At 44.2% G+C, this 24,697-nt stretch overlaps 2 long non-coding RNA genes across 3 annotated transcripts in view; one reads left to right on the top strand and one right to left on the bottom strand.

Moving 5' to 3' along the window:
• Nucleotides 1-24,697, top strand: part of LOC118888044 — a 113,703-nt gene that overhangs the window by 58,648 nt on the left and 30,358 nt on the right. The window contains exon 4 of one of the 2 annotated variants that reach the window (XR_005018229.1): nucleotides 11,679-11,724. This is a non-coding gene — a long non-coding RNA (uncharacterized LOC118888044). Of the gene's footprint in view, nucleotides 1-11,678; nucleotides 11,999-24,697 lie in introns of those variants that run through there. The other variant, XR_005018228.1, reaches the window with a different exon arrangement.
• Nucleotides 19,759-24,697, bottom strand: part of LOC118888045 — a 33,792-nt gene continuing 28,853 nt past the window's right edge. Inside the window, exons 2-3 of the long non-coding RNA XR_005018230.1 lie at nucleotides 23,286-23,392; nucleotides 19,759-19,907 (exon numbers count right to left, since the gene is read on the bottom strand). This is a non-coding gene — a long non-coding RNA (uncharacterized LOC118888045). The remainder of the gene's footprint in view (nucleotides 19,908-23,285; nucleotides 23,393-24,697) is intronic.

The raw sequence follows: 24,697 nt of genomic DNA, 5'->3' as shown, positions 1-24,697 counted from the left end.
AGCCCCCTGTAGGTCCCGCTAGAGGGACTGTGTACAAGCCTGTTTGAAGCAGGCCAATCAGATATGATAACTGAGGCCTCAGAAGACACAGGCAGAGCCTAAATGTAGTTCAAACACCACGGTTAGGAAACATGTCCATTAGGAAAACTGAACCACAGCCTCACCTTTGACCATCTCAAGTAGAATGCTCGCAAAACTTCTTCTATAATATAATAAAAATAAAACAATTATGTTCCATGTAAATCGGTACAGCGTAAGTGTAATTGGTAAGAGTACAGGAGAACTGGTGTCCAATTCCAGCTCCATTTACCAAGTACCTCTGCACAAGCAATTTCCCCTCTCTAAATATCAGTTTTCCCATCTGCATATTGGGAGTGTACTTCTCTCACTGCATCGTTGAGTGCCTGGCTTATAAGTGAGGAAACAGAAGGAAGGGAAATTCTCACAGCCAGTGAAGGGCAGAACCAGGATTCAGCTTCACCTTCACTGGACTCAGAACCTGGGCTCTTATCCTCTAAGCTGTAAGGGAGCCAGGAAGCAGATATAAAAAAATATAGAACTGCTTTTCTGAGCTAGGATATAAAGAACTTTTTAGTAATATAAACAAATGAAGAAAATGTAAGGTGATTTAATAACATGAATTTTAAAAACTTTTAAATATAAAACATACTTTTTTAAAATTTAAGAGGTTAATAACAAACTGCAAAACATTCACAACATATATTGGTTAATATTCTAAGAATATTAAAAAGTGTTTAAAAAGATGAATATTCAATTTTTAAAAAGACAAAATATGTACACTGAAAATTCACGAAATAAGAAATACAACTGGGCAATAAAGAGAAAAATACTCTAAGACAGAAAGACTCTCCAGAATAGTTCCTAGGTTGAGAGAACGTCCCCGTTCTGAGAGTCCTTCTCGGGTCCCGTTTGCCCCCAGGCTCCCAGCTCGTGGCGAGCTGGGGACGTGAGGCCTTTCAGCAGGACACAGCGGGCTCCTGCGGTCCTGCGTTTCACTTTCCCGGCGTTGACTGTTCGGGGCTGCTCTGCTGAGGCTGGAATCTGGATCGTAGTCTTTCAGCTGGTGAGCGAGCCTGCCTGATGCTAACATCCCAGGTCGCTGTGCTTCACTGCTTCATACTCATCGTCAAGCGTTCTCATAAAGCAGTAAAAACTGTTTCTTTACGCAAAGGGATCAAGAAAGAAAGAAAGCAGCATGGTAGTGAAAGTGAAGTCAAAGTGTGCAGGTTTTAGGAAGTTTTGGTTCTTGGTCAGAAGAAGAAGAAATCTTGAGTATAAAGCCTACCATTGTGCAGCAGCTAATACAATATTCACAAGCAGATATTCTAGAGGCGTCTGGACTTATCCCTGTAGCACGTTAAGGGGTCTGTTGCACTGCCCTTCCCTGAATGCATGTTCCTTCAGGATTCTGTGCCTCCTCTTTTCCTGTTTCCGCCCGCCTTGCTTCCCTTCTCCACCTCAAGGCCAAGCCCACGGCACGTCCTCGAAGAAGCCTGCTCTGCAGCGGGCAGAGTGGGGCGTGTCTTCTCCGTGTGCTTGTCACACTTTGTATCTGCACAGCGGAACCGGAGGGTGACAGCCTGGACTTGGGAGCCGGACTGTCTGCGCTCAGTCCCAGCCCCGCCACTGATCAGCTGTGTGATCTTGACCCTGTTGCTTCGCCTTTGTGTCTCAGTTTCCTCACCTGCAAAATGAGGGTAAAAATAGCACCACCTCATGGGAATGTCTAAGCCTTAAAGGAGTTAACGTCTGCTCGGCGCTGGGACAGGGTCTGACGTGGTAGCAAGCACGGTTCTCTCACTCTCCCCCAAAACTTCCCGCGCTTCATCGTGGTTACCTGTTTACGTGCAGTGCACGGTTCAAAAACAAAGACTGCCATAACTCAGTGAGGCAGATAAAGTGTAGTTTCTTTCATTTGTTTATAGATTTTCCTGGACTTCCTCACGAGCTGGCCACCTCTACCTGTCCTGCTCTGGGAGAGGAAGCTTTGCAGACTGAGTGTGACCCAGTAATTTAAACAGCCCGTTGATAATGCTGTTTGGGGGGCAGTTGCTTAGACTCTGACCTGAAGGTCTCCAAACCCCATCCAGCTCCTCTGGGAGGGAGGGGGACGTCCTGCCTCTGATGGGGGAGCTCAGGGGCCTCCGATCCAGGCCATGCTCTCTGTTATCCCCGCTGAGAGGGGCTCTCCCTCGTGCCCTGGGGGGCTGTTCCCACTAACCTCACTGTCTCTCAGCTCAGGAAGACCTAGTGCCTCTTCCCGTGACTTAGCCCCACCAGCTATGGACTTTCCAAACCTCTGTTCCGTCTTCCATCCTGTCCCCTGTTCCAGGGTCTACCCCCAGCTCTTCTGCTGTGAGCTGGCTCTCAACTCACCATCCTCCCACAGGAGACGGGCGGGAAGCTTAGCTTCCCAAACTAGACACTCTCTCTGCCCTTTGATCAACGCTGGGACGGAGACACCGAACCCCTCCTGCCCCCGATTCAGGTTTCCAAGTTCTATCAAACACACAGCTGCCTCTGTTGGCCGTGTCATCCCCACCCCGACTATGCTTGGGAGGAGAAAGGGGGCTGTCCTCGATTCTTCCTGGTGGGCTGTCTCCCACCCCCATGTGCACTCTGGGCTGGGCAGCCAGCCAGGCGCTAATACAGCTTCATTCCTTCATGTCATATCAAGCCTGTCTTGTAACCGAAAAATCCTACTTTGAATGTCAGAATTTATTTTTTTTGATTTATTTATTTATTTATTTTTGGCTGTGTTGGGTCTTCGTTTCTGTGCGAGGGCTTTCTCTAGTTGTGGCAAGCGGGGGCCACTCTTCATCGCGGTGCGCGGGCCTCTCACTATCATGGCCTCTCTTGTTGCGGAGCACAGGCTCCAGATGCGCAGGCTCAGTAGTTGTGGCTCACGGGCCTAGTTGCTCCGCGGCATGTGGGATCTTCCCAGGCCAGGGCTCGAACCCCTGTCCCCTGCATTGGCAGGCAGATTCTCAACCACTGCGCCACCAGGGAAGCCCTGAATGTCAGAATTTAAATGCTAATATTTTCTTTTCCCTTTGACATTCATGTGGCAGCAATTTAAATCCCCTCAAGGCAGAGAAAGAAAGCACGTTAAATCCAGTAAACTCCATCCCCACCCCACCAATTCCAAACATCCGCCCTGTGGTTTGAGTTGGTCTCCAAGTTTGCCCTTGAGCTCCAGGGACAGACTTTGTCCAGTTCATTGGGCTGGGCTCTGTCTAGATTCAAATCCTGACCCTGCCGCTTACGCTGAGACCTTAGACAAGTTACCTATCCTGTCTGTGTCTGTATTTTTATCTGTAAGAATATTACCTTGTGAGGTTATTTTGAGGGTTAATTGACTCATGGGAAGTTTTCAGGACAGTGTCTGGCACATAATAAGCACTCACAAAAATTGTGCTTGAATGTAAACTACCAATACTGTTACCTGCCCCAAACTCAACTCTACCTTTGAATCTGCCAATAAAGCTCCATGGGAATAAAAGGACTAGGCAGTGGTTTGTACTGAGCAGTATCTGCTGAAATATTATTGCTTCTCTTCCTGATGGAAAAGCCCGCTAACTCTCTCTTCTCTCAGTGACCCACAGTCACTTGTAATCTACGAGGCAGAGTTAACTGATCTAAGAGGCAAGTCTGCAGAAGATGACGTGGTTCTTCCAGCATTAACACCCCCTTTGTGTGTGTGTAACTATAGAGATAAATTCTGAATCAACCCGTAGGAAGATGAATAAAATTAGTTCCAATGGACTTTGAACAAAACATATGTTATTCGGAGAAAAATATTTTTAATTCTAAAGGATTCAATCGTCAAGCTATGAATCTAAAAGTTTCATGAAAAAAAAAAAGTGGAATCAAAGAGTGGCAGCTGGAAAGGGCCTAAAGATTATCTAGAGGCCCATGCATTTCAAGGATGAGGAAATGAGCTCCAGAGGCAGGAAGGGACTTGCCCGAGCCTCAGGGGAATTCCTGGTGGAGCCAGGAGTCGACCCAGGGCCACCCCAGTGCTCCCCACTGGTGTTGCTGGAGATGCCAAAATCAGTTGCAGGAGATTGTACTGAAACCTTCTGGAGACCTAGAGATTATCCTAAAATTGACTGAAAGAAACTGGAGAACGTATTTTCCTATTATTTTGACTTCATAAAAATGTACCGAAGTAAAAGTTAAAATCCAGACTGTCAAAAATGCCTGTGTAATTTCCACCATGGTTTTGAGTCTTTCAGCGTGTGTGTGGTCTGTTTTAGTACATTGTGTTAAAGGTACATTCAGGTTTTCTTTATTACAAATGTACTTAAAAAAAAAAATGTGGAGTGTGTGGGTAGAGATGTTTTAATGGAAACATTTGGGAGGAACTTCCTCATTTCCAAAGCATGCCTTCAATATAGAAAAAAGCAAGGGTGTTGATTTTTCTTTGGGGTTTGATGTTTCTTCTTGACTCTTGGTCACAGCACAATATATGGAAAAGTCGTCAGACTTTATTTTAGCAAATGGAATAAAATGGAACAGTTACCTAAAGGAACAAGACATCTGGGCAAGAACCCAAGCATCTGGCTCTCTGAGATTATGGCCTCATTTGGAAGAGCTGCTCCCTTCCTGTGTGCAGTGTGTGACATTCAGGGGCACAGAAACCTAACTGCCTATATTTTCCTATAATTAAAACTCAAGTCTACCTAAGCCCCCATCCTTCCTGAATCTAGAAAATCTAGTCAGTTTCAACTAAAACTATCACCGCAGGGCTTTCCCAGTCACTTTATGATTTCCCTGCCCCCTTCCTCCTGCTCTGAAGGGCGACATCAGCCCCAGAGGCTTGTCTACATTGTAGCCAGGGCAGAGGGCACCTGTGGGGAAAGCAGGAGCTCTCCAGCTGTCCTCTGTCTACAGTGGCACCCGGTGAAAGCAATCTATATACTATTGGGTATTAATTTCCTAAAATAACTGATTATGGAAATGTCACTTCTTTAAAGAAGTTCTGTGATTCCTCTGAGTCAGAAATAATCTCTTTCTGCTCTACAGCTCTTACATTTTATATTTCTTGTGTCACTCACCACATATTTTGTATTTTGTTTATTTGTGTCTTCTCCTATTTTACCTTCTAGACGGAAAGATGCCTGAGAATAGAAGAGATTGTCTTATTCCTTAAAGAATAACCATGAAATCTAATGCATGGCAGTGCTCCAAATATGTTTTCTGAATGAATAAAGTGATGGTTGTATCAGTCAGCTTTCACTGTGATAATGCTGCGTAAAGAAAATGTCAGCGGCTTGCAGCACTTATTTCTCCCTTGCAGTCATGGGCAGTCAGGTAGCTTCCATTCTGCCCCATGTCCTCCATCTGGGACTCATGCTGAGGGAGACACTATCTTGTATGCTCACTTCCCACTGTGGTAGTTATCAGAGGGCTGGTAGGAATTCTCTCAACGCGTTTTCCAGCATCCACTTGGGATAAGCAGGGGCCACTGCTTCCCTCACTCAATTAGCCAAAGCGACCCACCCAGCCAAGCCCAACTTCCCTGGGAAATGCACTGCTCCTGGTGTGGGGGAGGGGTGAGGTAGGACAGACTTGGAGGTGAGAGGGAATATCTGCTGAAACATAATGTAACCCACCACAAAGACATGAGGTGTATAGAATGGAAAAGAAGCAGATCCATAGGGGATATTCCTGCTGCAGCAAAGGTACCACCGAGCCAAGCAACAGCCCTGAAAAGGCTTTTTCACATTAATTTCCCATCCTTGTAAATTTTCTGATTGGGAAGTTGTCATACATATATAGTTCTAGCCTGCATGGAAAATATACACCGAGGAACTAAAACCTCAGCTGTAGAATGACAGGCAGACTTTCCCAGGAGACTAAGATTCAATAGCTCCTTTTCTCCTCGCAGAAGAAATGGATAGGGCAGTCTTAATGGAATGAAGTTCATTAAATTTTTAAAATATCTTTATTGAGATATAATTCATATGCCATAAAATCCACCCATTTAAAGTGTGCAATTCAATTCAATGACTTTAACATATTGAAAGAATTGTGCAAGCATCATCACTGTCTAAATTTAAAACATTTCTGTCACCTCAGAGAGAACCCCTGTACCCATTAACAGTCTCTCCCTATGAACCAACCCCCAGCCCGAGGCAACCACTAATCCACTTTCTGTCTCATTAGATTTGCCCATTCTGGACATTTCCTAGAAATGGAATCGTATGATATGTTGTCTTTTGCGACTGCCTTCTTTCACCTAGCATATGTTTTCAAGGCTCACGGGTGCTGTAGCATGTATCAGTACTTCATAATTTTTTTGTGGCTGAATAATATTCCTTTGTATGGATGGACCACATGTTGCTTATCCATTCATTGGATGATGGATATTTAGGTTGTTTTCACTTTGGGACTACTAGGAACGTTGTGTATAGGTTTTTGTGTAGACATACACTTTCATTTCTCTTTTTTTTTTAAACCATTTTAAAAGTGTTTATTGAATTTGTTACAATATTGCTACTGTTTTGTGTTTTGGTTTTTTGGCGGAGAGGCATGTGGGATCCTAGTTCACCAACCAGGGATCGAATCCACACCCCCTGCATTGGAAGACGAAGTCCCAGCCACTGGACCACCAGGGAAGTCCCTCATGTCTCTTGATTATATACTGAGGAGGGGATTGCTGGGTCGTGTGGTAGCCCTATGTTTAACCTTTTGACGAACTGCAAACTGTTTTCCTGAACAGCTGCACCATTTTACGTTTTCATCAGCAATGTACAGGGCTCCCAATTTCTCCCATCCTCACTGACATTTGTAATTATCTTTCTTGATCCTAGCATCCTTAATGGTTTTGATTTGCATTTTCTTAATGGCTAATGATGTTAAGCATCTTTATTGGCCATTTGTATATCTCCTTTGGAGAAATATCTATTCAAAGACTGCTCATTTTTAATTAGGTTGTTTATTTCTTTATTATTGAGTTCCAAGAGTTCTTTGTATATTCTTAACACCTGTCCCTCATCAGATAAGGGATTTGCAATTATTTTCTCCCATTCTCTGGGTCGTTTATTAACCTTCTTGGTGATTTCACAGAACGAAGCCCTTTTGCCTGAACTCTTAAGCTTCTTTTGTACCAGCACCTCTGTGCTTCCTTAACCGGACTTCAAGGCCGCCAGAGCCTTTCAGCTTAAAGTAGAAGCATCACTGCTAGCTCTCCTCAGGGTCATATCACCATCAGAATTTGCTTTCTGATGTGTTAAGAAATTATTTAACGCTCTCCATCCAGTCCCAGATAGTCTTACTGGGGACAGCACAGTGCACGGCGCCTGGACTTTATTTATTTATTTATTTAAATTGTGATGAGGTCCAATTTATTTATTTATTTTTTATTTTTTGGCCACACTGCGCAGCATGTGGGATCTTAGTTCCTCGACCAGGGATTGAACCCGTGTCCCCTGCCTTGGAATTGCAGAGTCTTAACCACTGGACTGCCAGGGAAGTCCCAAAAGCAGGGGTTTTTGTTTGTTTGTTTGTTCGTTTGTCGCCTGGACTTTAAATCCAGTTCCTCCCTTGGAGTGGTTCCCAGGTACCCGAGAAATGGTCATCAATCCCAATAAATGTTCCAGGACCTTACCTGCGTGTTCTCAGTGCTCCTGATCTACAACCTAGAGATGAGATGACCTAATTGAAAAAACTAAACCCATAAATCTCCAAGCACGAATGTGCCTTTGTAAACCCGAACTCTCCTGAGAGCCCTTTGTTTCCAACATGCAAGAAGGCTTTGGTGCGCAAAGCCTGCTTTTAGTGTCAAGCAGGCTTTCAATCAGCAAACTGTAAGTGCACACAGAGCTTTTATAGGTCAGGTGTTCTTCAATTCACTGATAAACTGACCTGTAGCACAGAGGATGGAGACGCCAGTTATGGGGCTCTCGGAGCTGTCCATCTGCTGGCGGATTCAGGGGTATCAGTTTCACCCCCTTTCTTCCCAATTTCCTTTCTTAATACATAGAAACTTATTTAAAAACATGAAGTTGTATGCGAGTAGCCAGACTCCATGGAGGACGGCAGTGCTTACTCTCTTAGGTACGGTTTCCCGGATCATGTGCTGAGACAGAGACAGTGCCGGAAGGGAGGTTTGTAGGGAGTCTCTCCGGGGCCACTCCCGAGAGCTGTGGTCCAGTGAAACCACAGAAGAGTGAGACGCGCAGGCTCATGCCGTATCCTCAGGGCTGAGTTACACTGAAGCTTAACCCCAGTTATAGGACTAGGGTCAAGAGGTGGGTGGGAGCAGGTCCTGATGGGACACGTGTCTTGTGGGTGGAGGTCTTTGCACTGCCTGCAAGGCGGCGGTGAGGGGGCAGGAGGGCCGCTCTTTATAGGGAGGGTGGCTTGCTTCTGCAGGCCCAGAGGGTTTGGGGAATTAGGAGTTTCAAGACTGAAGGGGGAGCTGAAACCATCCCAGAGGTCCTTGGCTGGACGCTTCCCCTTCTTTGGTTCTGCTGTTCCGACGGTTAGGTCCTGAGCCTGGTGGTCATCTTTCTCCGCCTTCTCCCTCTGGGAGGTGAGACTCGTTGCTGTTGTAAGGAGGGTCTCTGGCCTCCACATTGACTCTCCATCACCGTAAATCGCTCGCAGGTTTTCATGACGAGTGTCGACTTTGCCATAGTAATAGCTGTTGAATTCCACTGTCATTAGAGTTGCTGTTTCCTCCAAACTTTTCACACATCTGGCATTTTACACCAGCATTTCCTTCCACCCTCTCAACTGGTCACTGGCAAAAGTTTTAACGACTAGACTGGGCATTAGTTTCCCTGGGCCGCCATGACAAACTGGGTGGTTTGAACAACAGTCATGTGTTGTCCCCTGGTACCGGGGACCAGAAGCCTGAAATCAAGGAGTCAGCAGAGCGGGCTCCCTCTGAAGCCCCGAGGGGAGAACTCTCCTCGCCTCTTCCCGTTTCTGGTGCTCCTGGCGCTCCTTGGCTGTGGCTACATCGCTCCAGTCTCTGCCTCCATCTCCACACATCTTCTTCCCTACGTCTCTCTGTCTGTAGGTTTCCCCGCTTCCCCTTGGCAAGGATGCCATCATGGGATTTAAGGCCAATCTTAAATCTTATTTTGAGGTCCTTAGCTAATTACATCTGCAAAGACCCTATTTCCAAGTAAGGTCCTATTCTGAGGTTCTGGGTGGACGTGAATCTCTGGGGACACTCGTCAACCCACTACCAAGAGCCGCTTTGTGGCAGGGGCTATTCGTGCTTGACTAAGCACCAGTGAAAGGTAAGTCAGGTAGCAAGTGAACCAGTTCCAAACCCCACATTATTTTTGTCACCCCCGTCCTGGTACCAGCTTCACGGGGTGGGTTCTCCAGGAAGCAGACTGGGTGTTCACTGGGGAACGCGCTCAGTGCCTGCGGGAGGAGGAGGGCAGCCAAGCCTTAGCAGCCTCGACCCCCCCCGCCCCCGCCAGGAAGCTTTGGAGCGAACATCACCTGTCCGAGCCGTCCTGGGGTGGGCCAGATGGTTGGCTGTCATGCACCCCCCTGTCAGTCACTGGGTATGGGCTGCCCTGGGAAAGGCTGGACCTTGAATGAGGTAGCTCTTTGCAGCCGAGTAACCCTGACGGCCGCAGCGGAAGGCTGTCTGCTGAGAGTACGCAGCAGCGGCAAGAAGTCCTTCCTTCAGGGAGACCCAGAGGTGAGGGTAACGGGGTGAAGATGGAGCCAAGGCTCCCTGAGCACCCAGCTCACCAAACCCTGAGCCTTCTCCTCCCCTTCTGGGCCCCCCTAGCTGATGAGTCAGCCAGCCAGCCTCAGTCAGAAGAGTTCAGTAGCTGACAAGGTTGGACACACAGCAGGAAAACCTCTGTAGAGTCAGGAAATGCAGCAGCCATGACTCTACGACTTGGGAATTAACACCGTTATTTTAGAGAAAAACGAACTGATTCAGGAAAAGTTAATTACCTTGCCCCAAGTCATCAGCTATGGAAGTGAAGATGAATTTTGTTAATTTTTCTTTTCTACTCTTTTTTTTAAACTATGCTTATTTATGTGGAAGAATAACAAATGATCCAAATATTTAACAATGGGAGAATGGGTGAAATAAATTTGATTACAGTTATATAAAGCTATATAGCTATAAAAAAACACATCTGAAAAAAATGTAATGACACGGAAATAAGTTAACGGTAGAGTCTTAAGTGAAAAAGGCTAGTTAAAGCGGTGTATATAGTTTAATATTATTTTAGAAAAAAAAGTAAATAGACAAAATAATCTGAAAAGTTATTTATTGAACTATTAACGGTTGTTATCTCTAGGTCATGAAATTATGAATGGATGCTTTTATTTTCTGCATTTAATGTTTTACATTTTAATAACAAAAATGGAAAATTATTTAAAAATAATCATTCCAAGGATTGATTTGTGTGTGATTAATGAGGAATAAGTCACCTTTGTCACCTGGTACTACGATTAGAAGATCAAAAGCCCAGAATCTTAATGACAGAACTGAAGTCAAACACCCTTCCCGCAGTCCTCCCTCGTTATGTGGCCACTTGTCCCGATGTGGGGTGCAGAGGATGTGATTCCCATTTCCCAAGGTGACAGACGCAGAGGCTGGCTCAAACCAGGTGGGGTCTCAAGGCCACACTGTAAACCCTTTAAACCAGATTTATTTTTACACAAGTAGGATTCAAACTTGTGTCGACACCTGGAGTTTGGAGGTAAATGTAGGCATTCTAGCAGCTGTGAAAGACGTTTTCTTCTTAGAAAAGAGGCAGGGGGGCTTACCCTGGTGGCACAGTGGTTAAGAATCCGCCTGCCAATGCAGAGGACACGGGTTCGATCCCTGGTCCGGGAAGATCCCACATGCCGCGGGCAACTAAGCCCATGCACCACAACCACTGAGACTGTGCTTTAGAGCCCGCGAGCCACAACTACTGAAGCCCTTGGGCTTAGAGCCTGGGCTCTGCAACAAGAGAAGCCACCGCAATGAGAAACCCACTCACCACAAAGAAGACCCAACGCAGCCAAAAGTAAATAAATTAAATAAAAAAAAAAAAAAAAAAAAAAGAGGCAGGAAGCATCTTATCACATAGGGAATGTCATTTATGATTTGAAGACATTAGCCGTTGAAAATGTGTAATAAGTAGAAGGTCCAAAGTTTTCTCCCAACCCAAATGAACCAGGTTTTCTCAAAAGCCTGACCTTTGGTTGGCTCTTTCTGAGAGATGCTTTATTTTTTCATCACCAGCAAGACACACCTTCAGGATGCTTTGTGCAAAAAGCATAATCCTGAAAAATTAGATATAGAATTTTAATTTTTATATTTTGAAAAGTTTAAAAAATATTTAAAAGTTCCAAGATTAATTTAGTAGGTACCCAGTGGTCAATGTTAACAACCAACTCTCAAGAGGAAAACAAAGCTCTGATTTGTAGGACTTGCTGATTTCTGTGAATTGGTGTGAATACTTCCAGCTATCACGGTGATATCACTGAATGGGGAGCTGGGAGGACCTGCACACAATCTACCCTTCCCGGGGTGATCCAGCTGCAGCTCACCACTGAGCGGACCCAACAGCCATAATAAACAAATGTTAACAATTTTCGCATGACATCTTTTCACAAAAGAAATAAAACATTGTGAATAATGTTGAAACCCTCCTTGTTTCTCTCCACAGATCCATCTTACCTTCCTTCCCCAGAGACAACCATCTCAAGAATCTGGTATGTATTCTTCAGATTACACTTTTATACTTTCACCATATATGTATGTAGTCAAAGCAGTACATCGTTATGCTTTGCCTACTCTGAATTTTACCTAGTGCTATCATATTGTACATAGTCTTCAACTTTCTTTTCTCTTCAATATTGTTTTTGAAATTTATTCATATTGATGCAGGTAGAGGCAGTGCATCCACTTTAAGTGCTGATTGTGCTCAGTTATGTGAAAATATCACAGCTTATTTATCTATCCCCTTATTAATGGACTTACAGGTTGCTTTCGATTTTGCTAATAAAAGTGATGTTGGAATCACCCTACAGACAGTCTCCGTATGCAAGTTTACTGTCCCTAGAAGTGAAGTGAACAGACTGTAGGGAGCTCATTTTCCACTTCAGTAATATTGACAAATTGTTCTCCAAGTGGTTATACCAATTTACACTCCTGGCAGAACTATATGCAGGTTTCTCATTTCCCATAGTCTTGCCGATTTTTAGTATCATCAGACTTTTAAAATGTTGCCATCCTTAGGGCATGAGATGACATCTCATTTTAACCTGCATTTCCCAATTACTAGTTAGGTTGAACATTGTATTAGTTAGGGTAAAGCTAAGCTGATGTAACAAAGAGGCCCCAAGTACAGTAGTTCTCACTTGCGTAACCACCTTGCGTTGGGCGGTCGGGCTGGTATTCAGGGATCCTTCCCTTTGTCACACTGCCATCCCTTAGGTCATCCTCCTCGTCCCCATGGTTGAAGTTGGGTAGTTGCTACACACTAACTTCTGGAAAAAAATTAGAGAGTTTCTGAGAAAGCAATTGTCTTATAGGCGAATAAGACAGAAGCTGTACACACTCCTTCAACTCACATTCCATTGGCAAAAGTTAGGAGGTGCTGGGAGTCATGGTCCCTGGCTGGGCAACTATGTGTCCAGGAGGAAGGGGGGAGGGGGACTAGCTCTCCTTCTCAAGCAGGTATTTGTATGGCTTCTGGGCCTCCTTTTCCATGACTCAGCTGGTAAAAGTTTTTGTCCATTTTTATTTTGTTTGCTTTGTCTTACTGATTTATAGGAATTCCTTACATATTCTAGTTTGCTTATTTAATTTATACAATAAATCTGATCATTTAAATGCACCAGTGCACATACATCAATAAAGATATTTTAAAACGTTTTAGCCTACATTTAAAGGAGTTTGTTATTTAAACAAGTCATATATTCTTTTGATAAATTAAGATTCTTTTTATAAAATGAATAATTACCATTTTAATGGCAAGGTCTTTAGGCTAATATAAGTTACTCAAAGTTAAAACTTAGGAAAAGTGGTTTCTTAGACTCAGTTGAACCTACTGAACCCACAAGAGAATCTGACAACACCTATGACGTTGTGGTCAATTTCTTAACCACTCGGAGTTTCCATTTTCTCGACTGTAAGGATGATATTATTTGCTCTGCCTCCTATATGAGATTGTTATAAGGGTCAGCAAGGTAATGTAGAGAAAATGCCCCATAGGGTACAAAGTTTATACCATTGTTAGGAATTAGAATTACAGATAGAACTTCAGTACATGCGTTGGATTTCATCTGAAGGTTCCTGAATCTAGTTTCTGGTTCCCCTTGACACTCTCTATGCACTGTCTACACCTTACTCCCTACTCCAGACCAGGGTGGTCCTGGATGTGTGGGCTGTATGGTTGGAGCATCCAAGTGAGATTCGACGCCCCTTAGGGCAGCCTGGCAGCCTGGCTTTCCAGCCTGTTTTCAAGCAGTTCTCAGCTAAGCCTCTCGTTCAAGTGGGGCCGTGCAGTTTCTCTCACTGGTTCCGGCAAACCCAGCTTGTCATCCATTACCGCCCTCACGGGGGACGGTTCTCAGTTTCCCAGCATTTGCACCCAGCCTGGCACACACGCTCAGAGCCCATCCCACTGGGTGAGCAGTGCCTCCGCCTCACCCCCCAGCTCTTCTCCCCGTGTCTCTGCTCCAGCTCCGCGCTACATGGGGGCCCTCAGGCTCTGCCAAGGGAGGGGGGCGCGGGCAGAGAGGGAGAGTATGGAGGATGCCCTGGAATGTGATTTTGCTTTATTCGTGATAAACCAACTTTTAAAAGTTAGAAAGGAGAATTTTAACCATGTGTTGAAGAAATGAGTATATAGTATAAGGCTCAATCTTTTATTGTTGTGTTTGAATTTTGTTTTAAAAAGGAGAACAGTGGTACTTTTGTGACAAAATGCAGGACATCTTTTTACACTGTGCAGCCTAAACCTGCAGGTGTTAGGCAGGCCCAGCGGGGTAGGGGCTGTGAGCCGAGGTGGCCATGCGGCGGCCAAGGAGGGGATGAGCAGGGTGGGGGTCTCTGGCCTCCCTCCACCCAGGGTGGGGTTAACACTCATTCATTTCCTAAACGTTTGCTGAGCAGCTCCACGTGCCAAGAGACGTCCCAGGTGCTGGGATGTAGCACAGGCTGAGCAGGTGACGTCCTGCTCTTGTGGAGCTTAAATTGTAAGGCCGGAGACAGACAAAGACACACATGATAATGAAAATATGAAAGTGTCAGTTACTGGTAAATGCTCTGGAAAGATTTTCAAAAGGGTGATGAGAAAGAGACTGGGGTCATCAGGGAAGGTCTTTTTGAAAAAGTGACATATGAGCTGAGATCTGCACGATAAGAAGGAACAACTCATGTAAAATTAGGCGGGAGAGCACATCAGGCAGAGGCTCAGCTACTGCAAAGGATCAAAACTAGGATCAAGTTTAACTGGTCCCCGTGGGATGAGGAGGAAGGCCAGTGGGCCTGGAGTGAGGGCAGAGGGTAAGGAGGTGTGTGTACAGAGGGGGCTGGGGCCAGACCATGCAGAGCTGTCGGGGAGGGCCTGAATCACAAGTCCAGAAGTTTAGTTCAGAATGGGATCTGCCTGGGGGAGCTCCTGGGGCCACGAGGAAGCCGTGGTTCTCAGAATCAGGGAGTTGGCTCAAGGACCAGACTTTGGGGGTCAAGGACAGAAACTGGAAAGATAGGAGCTCTTACAGCAATGGTACCTGCCCTGGAGGAAGAGACTAGCAGGTACTGGGTGAGTTGGTGATGGCCTCAGGTGGCCAAAGTGAACCCCCAGGACAAGGCAGGACAGACAGACTCCCCCTGGGTGAGGACTGAGGAGGGCCCCGTGGCTGTCACCTCCACCAGCATCACAGAAGCATCGGCTCTGCCCCTTGTAGTCTGCACCACAGGCCCGGGGCAGGGAACCAGCTCCAGAGCCCGCTTGCTTGAGTACAGAGCTCCAAGTGGACCGCAAGCATCCTCACCTGGGCCAAGCCTGACGCTGGCAGGTCACTTTGGCAGGGAGGTGGCAGCTATACAGTGCTGGGCAGACTGGGAGAGACCACCAAGATGGAAAGCATCTTGCTTCTGAAGAGTCGGGATCAAATTCAGTATTCTACACCTTTGGGTTGAGGCACAAACCAAGCCAAGACTTTCACATCCTTTGACGTTGTAGATCAACCACCTGGTGAAGGTGGTTGTTCATTTTAAGATTTGATTATGCATCTCACCTGGTGAAGGAGCACAGGTGGATGTTCACCTTAAGATTTGATTACGCATCTCACCTGGTGAAGGGGTGCACGGGTGGATTTGGTCATGTATCTCACAGGCAGATGCCCTGCATTAGGTCAGGAACAAACTGAGGCTTTGCGTGCCGAGTAACACCCCAGGATTGTCTATTTCAAAGGCGGCACCATGTCTAACTACAAGGTCCTTAATTTGTGCAGTCAAGAAGAACTCCAGACAGCCCCGAAGCTCATACTCTTCTTACTAGACTGTCCTGTTCTCCTGAGTAAATATGTCCCTAAACTTTTTATTTGTTGTAGTAAAATTAGTCCATGATTTAGGAGTTCAAATGAGGCATCTTTCATGGAGAGATACTATACAATATTAAATTAAAAGTATATTCCTGTTTGCTCAGTGGAAATTATATAGACAGATAATATACGCGACTATGACATCACATTAGGAACTTTCTATAAAAAGTTAACAACAGGGACTTTCCCAGTGGCAGAGTAGTTGAGAATCCGCCTGCAAATGCAGGGAACATGGGTTCGAGCCCTGATCCGGGAAGATCCCACATGCCATGGAGCAACTAAGCCCGTGCACCACAACTACTGAGCCTGCGTTCTAGACCCCGTGAGCCACAACTACTGAGCCCGCATGCCACAACTACTGAAGCCCGTGCGCCTAGAGCCCATGCTCCACAAGGGAAGCCACTGCAATGAGAAGCTCACGCACCACAACAAAGAGTAGCCCCCACTCACTGCAACTAGAGAAAGCCCGCGTGCAGCAACGAAGACCCAACAATGAAGACCCAATGCAGCCAAAAATAAATAAATTAATTAATTTTTTAAAAAGTTAACAACAAAATTATTATTATTTTTAATAGCAGCTCTCACTTCTTGTTGCCTGACTGTGTTCTCGGCCCTGTGCTGAGCACATTTTACATGACCTCATATTCCCTCTCTTGTGCCATTGTTTCTGAGTAAAAGTAATGTACTCAAGGAATCCCAGGGCTTGGACAGTCATCTGGTCTGACTTACATCATTTGACTTACAGCAGATTTTCCATTAATGTAATCCTCTTCACCTCATGGGACTTGGGTAATCACTGATTTGTATTTCTTTCTTTTTCTTGGGAGGACTAGTGCAATAACAAATTAACTAAGTGCTTGGATCGTAGAGATAGAAGGGGCTGTGAGAGGCCTGAGCTGGCCTCCTGCCTTCAGATGACTGCGCCTGGGGCAGGGTGGGTGGCGGGCAGGAGAGGTTAACTCACCTCCTCAAGGCCACAGTCTGGGGCTCCTTCTAAGATCCTGTCTCCTGCTCAGATCTCCTTCCCCTAAACTGAGCTTCCATGTGGCAGTGAGTGTCAATATGTGTTGAGATGTAGCACATCTGTGCCCTTGGTTCTCCTTGACAAGCTACACTTTCAGAGCCTGAATTGAAGAGGTGAGGATGAAATAAAAAATGCTTCCTGCAAATGGTATATTGTGCTTTTAACTGGCCAATTTGGAAGAATTTAGGAAAGGCAGCTAAAATTAAAGCCATGGCTCAGAATAAGCATCACCCAAGGGACAGGATCACAGCCGTCTTCTTCCAGCCCCACCTGTGACAACATTCTGCCCAGATGATGAAACAAACATGCTCCCTCCGGCTTCGCTTCTACTCAAGCACATCTGCTCCATCCCTCCCATCTGCTAACACCCCAAGCCGCAGGGCAGGACGGCCTGAGGACGCAGTGCAGGATTCAGGGAAGGTGTTGAGGGGACCTTTCTTCCAGTCTCAAGTGGTTTTTAAATTGCAGAAATGGTATTTAGCATAGAGAGGGCTCATTTTATGGTGTGTGTGTGTGTGTGTGTGTGTGTGTTTGTAGGGAGCACTCTCTCTGATGATTGTGCCTAAAAGCCGGTCTTTCCTGACCCACTAATGACGTTTCCTGAATGGCCGAGAAATAGCCTCTCCCGCCATGAAAAAAGCCAGTCCCAGAAAAATCTCTTGCAAGACAGAAAAATCTGAACAAACATAAACCAGACATTGATTTAATGCAGATGCTGACACCACAAGGAGCATGAGGAAAAAGGGAAAATTTGGGGAGAAGCAGTGGCATCTCCTGAAAGGAAGGAGAAAGCAAAAGAATAAACCAAAAGACCAACAATTGGTAGCACGGAATTTATCTTGTACCATTCATAACCCTGTCAACCAGAGCAAGTGCAGAAGTGACTCTGGAAGGGGTAGGGGAAGCATGGGGCTTTAGCAGAGGACAAAGAACCCACCCAAAACATGAGGTCCGCTCCCCCAGGCTGTGAAGCTACCATATCCCTGCTTAGGAGGGATGAGACTCAAACTGCACTTACGCTGGCGGATTGATTCAGATAAATTATATCCCTGTAATTAAGCACATAGACTGAACTGAAATGTGTAGTCACAATATTACCCATCCACACTTGTTGGTTTATACTTAAAAGACCACTTTACATTTAAAGTGACATTAGGGAGCTGGGTAGTTGGGTGGAGGGCAGGAGGTGGGGATGGAGAACCCCAAGGACAAGCTGCATTCTGCCCAGCCAAAGGCCATCCTAGGCTGCAACTCTCTTTACCAACTTGCTGGAGAGCAGGGTGGGACGGAGTTAACGCCCCACATGGAAGTTCCATCAGCAGGTCTGGGAGGTGCTGGGGGGCTGAGTCAGCAGGTGAGTCACGTCCCCACTCCACCCAGGATCAAACACACAGTGGAGCCTTTCACGGCAAAGGTGTGAGTCACGCCTGCACGTCGAGCTGGCAGTGCACACCACGACCTCACCTCTGCGGTACTACTGGCCCACCCGACGGCTGCGGAAGCAGTGACTGAATCTGAATCAAGTTCAACTCTATTAAGTGAACCTCTGCAAGGTCAACATCTGCTACTTGCTTTTTTGGCCAGCCAGCAATCTCGAAATGAGTGCGGATGGCTTGGTTAATGAGGCTTTGATAATGGAAACATGGGTCCTGATTAAATTTTGTGCAGCCTGTGTTTGTGGACACCAGTGTATCCTGCTGGGTTTCTCAGACTTGTCAATTATATGTCAAAAATTATAACAGCAAATGCCCTTTTGAAAAGTACCCTACAGATAATTAGCATGAAGCCTGTATACGAACAGCTTTGTGTATGTATACACATATATACCTATATATACATATACATACAAATACATATAGTAATATGTATACATACAAATACCTATTGTACTTAATGCTAATGTATCTGTATATATAGATATATATATGTGTGTACATACACAAAGTTGTTCACTGTAGCATTTTTTATTGCAACAGTAAATGTCTAACCGTGAATACTCAACAGCAGGATGTTTTAAATTAGGTTATAGCCCACCTATACAGTGGGATGTTATGGAGGTATTAATGAGAAAAAAGTATACTGATATGTATTAGCTATTTTACATGCTAGAACTTTTTAAGCATGCTTAAGATATGTTAAGTGAAAGAAAACTATGTGACAGAAAAGATAACGCAGTAGGGGCCCATTTATGTAAAAAAAAAAAGGATAGACATAAATATAAATTATGAAGGCTTAGTTCTGAAAAAAAATGAGGAAAATAGCTGTTAACTGAGTGCAGAGAGGGACTGGCGAGCTGGTGAAGGTGGAGAGGTGTGGGTGAGAATTTGTTTGTTAAAATTAGTTGTTTACTTCATGTTTCTTTTAAAATATGCCAAACACTAAAGAAAGACACGATAAATGCATCCAATATTCAGAGGCCAAACTATCATAACTAACTCACTGGCTGCTGAAAAAAATACTTTAAAATGGTTCCAAGTTTCCATAAATAAGGCTTCTAGTGCCCCCAAAGCAACTTCACTGTTCATTGTTTATACTGCCATGTCTTCTCTTTAGCACCATTTTCAAGGAATTGGGGCATTCTCTTTCCAGATAGTTCCTTTCTCAAGAATTCAATCATTGATCTAATAATAAAAGGAAGCTATTAGAGACTCTGTGTGCCAGATACTACTCATGCTTGATAAATCGCATGCCCAAGGGAATATGAAAAAAAGCACACCAACAAAAATAGAATTTAATTCACATCGATTAAAACAATGTGTGCCAAACAGCTCTTTTTGTGGGAGAGAAAAAAATAGCAACATATATCAAGAAATCTAACAACTGAACATAGGCGATTATGGCCCCAATAGGTCTGAATTACTCGATAGACTTTTCTTGATTATTTTGTATCAGGCATTATGCTGAGGATGAGTTGCAGGACAGTATGATGAAAGGAAGAGAAAAGATAAAAGAATAATAACAATGCAATGCAATAAGAGGTAAAGTGGAGGCCAAAAGGAAAGTGCATTTAAGCAAGTGCAAAACCCACATAAACACGAAAGAATGAGGTAAGGAGGGAAAGGTGAGAACACTGCTATTCCCGGGTGTGAAGGGGGCGCATCTCAAGCTGCCTCTTCAACATGCATCTCAAACCTAATACCCCCCCAAGCTGAACTTCTTACCCTCTCCACCTCCTCCATTGGCACCTCCCATGGTCTGCCTCTTCTTAGTCATGGCAGCCGCATCCTTTAGTTGCTCAAGCCACATGCCTAGGAGTCACGATTGAATCCTCTCTGTAATCCTCTCTCCAAAGTGTCAGCAAATCCTTTCGGCTCCACTGAAAGGATCCAGAACCCAATCACGTCTTACCAGCTCTGTTGCTTCCACCTTCATCCAAGCCACCATCATCTCTCGCAGGGCTGCCCCACTTCAATCCATTCTCAGCAGAGCAGACAGGGCGATCGATCTGCGTATATGGTGAGACAGATCATGTAATTCTCCAGCTCAAAAACCCCCATGACCCCCATTTCACTGAGTAAAAGCTGAAGTCCTCACTGTGGCCGACCAAGGCCCTGAATGATCTGACCCCCCCCATCCCTCCTACCTCCTTCTACTCCCCAACTGCCCACTCCCCACCACCCCCGGGAGCCTAGCACTCCCCCCAGCCTCCCCGAGCCACACTTCTCTCCCTCTCCAGTTTTTATTCAATGACCCTTCTCCGTAGGCCTTCCTAATCCTCTTACAGAAAAATTGCCATCCCTCCTCTTACACCCTATCCTCTTATTTTTTATTTTCTCATATCACATATAACTATCAAACACTCTATCTTCTACCTATTTAGTTTATTATTTGCCACCTACAACCCATCCCCAGAATATAAGCTCCAGAAAGGTAGACATTTTTGTCTGTTTTGTTCACTGATGTGTCCTTAGAACCTAGAATAACACTCAGAATATTACAGGTGTTCGATAAAAATTTGTGAAATTCATGAATGAATGAGTGGGGTCTGAATGGGGTTTGATATTATCAAAACTGAGGTTGAAGGGATAAACAAGGGCCCAGCTCTGGAAGGTGCCACCGTAAGAGCTTTGAATCTCATCAGACAATAGAAAATCACAGGAACAAGAGAGATGGTTATACCATTTGTTTGCATGTAAATATATACACAACATAAAGAATGCAGCGGGGTTCGGGAAAGCACGTCTGGTATTTTTGCCATAAACGTCTTTGCTGCAGGCAGTTTCATTGCACAACTATCTGGCTGTAGGACAGTTTTGCTCTAAAAGATAAACCAGCTGGTTGACAGTTTGGTGTCAGTGCCATTAAAGACAATATAAAAGATGCACCTAGTAATTCACAACAGTCTTCAAGAGTGTTAATGATCCATTCTTTGGCTGATTTAGATACACCGCTTGGTCGCTCCTGCACTTTTAACAAAATTTATCAATATTAACAATATTAGAGGTTGGAGGCAAAAGAAGCATCAAGGTCCTCCTACCCACTCAAAAGAAATAGTTATGTGATTCCCAATGAGTGTAAGTTTCTTGAAAATGTGAATTGTTTTGCCATTTGATAATGGAGAACATGATGTAGATGGAATTTTGGTATTTGGCACAGAATGTGGCTTCCTTGATTTGGCGGAATATACGGACTAGGCATGTGATGGAACATTTCAATATAGCCCAGATATGTTCCAGCGGTTACATATGTTCCATATACTGATGAAAAATAACAGTGTCCCTGTCTGTTTGTTTTACTTCCAGGGAAATCTGGAGAGACTTGCAGCAAATTTTTTTATATCATAAAGAATTTACGTCTGACATTAGATCCTGAATCCTTAATGATCAACATTGAGAAAGAAAGTATCATCACTTTCTCTAAGATATACCCCAAAACAACTATAACCCTGAATCTACACATTTTAAAGTTAGTCAAATATTTTTTTGTGTTTTCATTTTTTACAATAAAATCTTAAAAAATTTTTGTTATTAATTTTTCATGTGTCATTATGTCCTTTTAATCTTTTTTTATTATGTCCTTCTTATCTTTTACAATAAAATTGTCTTACGGCCAATTAGTTGTGCAGCAAAACTCCTTGCAGCAAAGATTCTTACCACAAAACTACCTGGAACTGGGGAAAAAGCAGGGAAAAGAAAAGCTTAAAAATTATTGCAATGATATTTGACAGTGAGGATGGAAAATGTGACAGATTCCAGAGACATTTCAGAGTAGAATTCATGACATGTAGTAGCTAAATTAATGTGGAAGGTGAGGCAGAAAGAGGACCCAAGGTAACTGAGTTTTTAGCCTGGGTGAAACAGGAGGGGAGGGGGCAGGGCACAACTTTTGAAAGAATGACATAGCCCGAGGACATGACATAAAAGGATTAGAACAAAATGGGTCCAAGATGGTGGACAAGTCGACTTCCACTAGACCTTGAGCCTCAGTATATGCTCATTGTAACACATCAGCAAGCTAAATGACACACCCACAGGAGCCATGACAGTTCCAAGGCCAACCATAATCCAAAAAATGGGCGGTGGCCCAATTCCTGGAAATCCCTGCTCTTCCAGAAATAGCTGGAATACTCCTCCCATTCATTAGCCTATAAAATTACCCACCACTATAAAATCTGACAACCCCATACCGAGGTGCCTTTTCTCGCCTTCTGAGATGGCCCAGGCTCTGTCTGTGGAATGCGTTTTTCTCTAAATAAATCCACTTCTTACCTATCACTTTGTCTCTCACTGAATTCTTTCTGCGATGAGACATCAAGAACCCGAGCTTCATTAAGTCCTGAAACCAGGTGTGTGATCTCAGTTGGAAGACTGTGGGTTTTGGCCGGGTTCAAGTCCTGGCCATGTGGGTTCAAGTCCCAATCGGGGTTTTGGCTGGGTTTGAGTCCTGGCACATGGGTTCAAGTCCCAATCTGAGGTGCACAGTTTCATGGGTGTTTGGGAATGTGTTTAAATGCCATTAAGTAAAGGTAGAACATATGACCTGCAAGGAATGTACTCAAGGCCAATCAGGAGGAAATTCAGGCTGACAGGCCTCTGGACTTTATAATCGATCTCATGCTCTGAGTCCATTTTTACATCTTGCACAAGTGACTTCCTGCGGCAGATGGTGGACAACTGTCTGTCCCTCTGGTCCTTAAATTCATATTCCCTTATATGAACTGGAATTTAAGGCTGGAAATGTGGGGAGGTTAAAAATAAGCAATTCACACTTAAACTGGAGACACTTGATACTTACTGGATAATACTACAAAAATGTTATGATAGAGGGCTTCAGGGTCGCAGAGGGATGTAATGATTGTAAAAGCAATTCCTATCCTGCTAAGTAGAGAGAGGAGGAGAAATAATAGATAAGGAGACACTGACATAATATCGCTAACACTGCCTGACATGTGGAGTCGTGTCACAGTATTCAGGCTGGGCTTGTTTCATAAAGGCATCTTAGGACGTGCTTTGAATACAGATAGACTTGTTTGCATAGTAAACACATAAACGTTACTTAGCTTCTGCAAAGAAACACACTTTCTCTCAGTTTTTTCTGAGCCTTGCAACCCTCTCAGTCCATCTTTCATTTTCTAACTTTTGATGAAGGCTTGAATCTAAGAAATGCTTCACTATTTCTTCACTCCATTACAAGAAAAATTTCAATGTAATAAAAACTGATGAGCGGTGGCCCGATGATGAGCGGCAGCTCTCACCTGGTCTCCGTGGCAGGTGGGCTGTCCTGATGCTCCCGCTCCCTGGAATGTCAGTCCAGGGCTGCCTAGTAGAGACAGAAGTCCAAGTTCCATGTGAAATCTCCTTTCTAAAAAGGTTAGCAAGCAGGTAAAAAATGGTAATGCACGGTGTAGGCCAACAGGGTACACGGACACTAAACAGGCTTGAGCAGAAGTTTGAATCTGCTTTAGAGTTTACAAAACTCCTTCAGGTACGTTCTCTTGCTTGACTTCACAACGACCTGGTGAGGCAGGAACCTTATCGTTTTCCTTTTCTGATACGGTGGTAACCTGAGGGAGAACAGCTTACCCCGATTACATAAATCCACCCTTCTCACGGCTGAGCCTCCCAGCCCAAACCTCGTGCTCTTTCCTCTACTCCCTTTTGTTGTTTTAAATGTTGAAAAAGTTTGAGACAAACTTTACATACTGGTTACCTTCCTTTTCTTTTCCTAGCTCTACAAATTATTTGAGACCAAAATAAATTGTATATGGGGAATGTAAATTGATGCAGACACTATGGAAAACAATATGGAGGTTTCTCAAAAAACTGGAACCATATGATGCAGCAATCCCACTCCTGGGCATGTATCAGAAAAAAACCAACAACACTAATTTGAAAAGACACATGCACCCCAATGTTCACAGTAGCATTATTTACAATAACCAAGATATGGAAGCAAAACCTGTGTCCATCAGCAGATGAATGAACAAAGAAGATGTGCTACATATATACAATGGAATACTACTCAGCCATTAAAAAAACAGTGAAATTTTGCCATTTGCAACAACATGGATAGACTTGGAGGGCATTATGCTAAGTGAAATAAGTCAGACTGAGAAAGACAAATACTGTATGATATCACTTATATGTGGAATCTAAAAAATACAACAAACTAGTGAAATAACAAAAAAGAAATAGACTCAGAGATACTATAGAGAACAAGCTAGTGGTTACCAGTGGGGAGAGGGAAGAGGGGAGGGGCAAGATAGGGGGAGGGAATTAAGAGGTACAAACTACTGTGTATAAAATAAATAAGCTACAAGGATACATTGTACAGCATAGGGAATAGAGCCAATATTGGATAACTATAAGTGGAATAGAACCTTTAAAAAATAAGTTGTGTATGTGTAATTTCATTGAACTCACCTTATAGATTATGAGAAAAAAATAGATCAATCATGAAAAATGCAGCAAAGTTTACTATTCTTCAAAATCTTAGATAACTTGATTAGTTAAGCGCTTGCTACTCTTGTCACTAGCCCCAGGTAGGTAAGTTAAGTCTAACCTTAGGGGAGTGATGTGTGTTTGTCTACTCCTGTAACATGTAGACTTATGTCTCAAAAAATAAGCACAAGAAAAATAAGGTACTTCACTATCTATAGCCTGTCAA

Source organism: Balaenoptera musculus, chromosome 21, assembly GCF_009873245.2.
Source record: "Balaenoptera musculus isolate JJ_BM4_2016_0621 chromosome 21, mBalMus1.pri.v3, whole genome shotgun sequence".
NCBI classification, from domain to species: Eukaryota; Metazoa; Chordata; class Mammalia; order Artiodactyla; family Balaenopteridae; genus Balaenoptera; species Balaenoptera musculus.
This window is presented reverse-complemented; position numbering and strand designations above follow the sequence as displayed.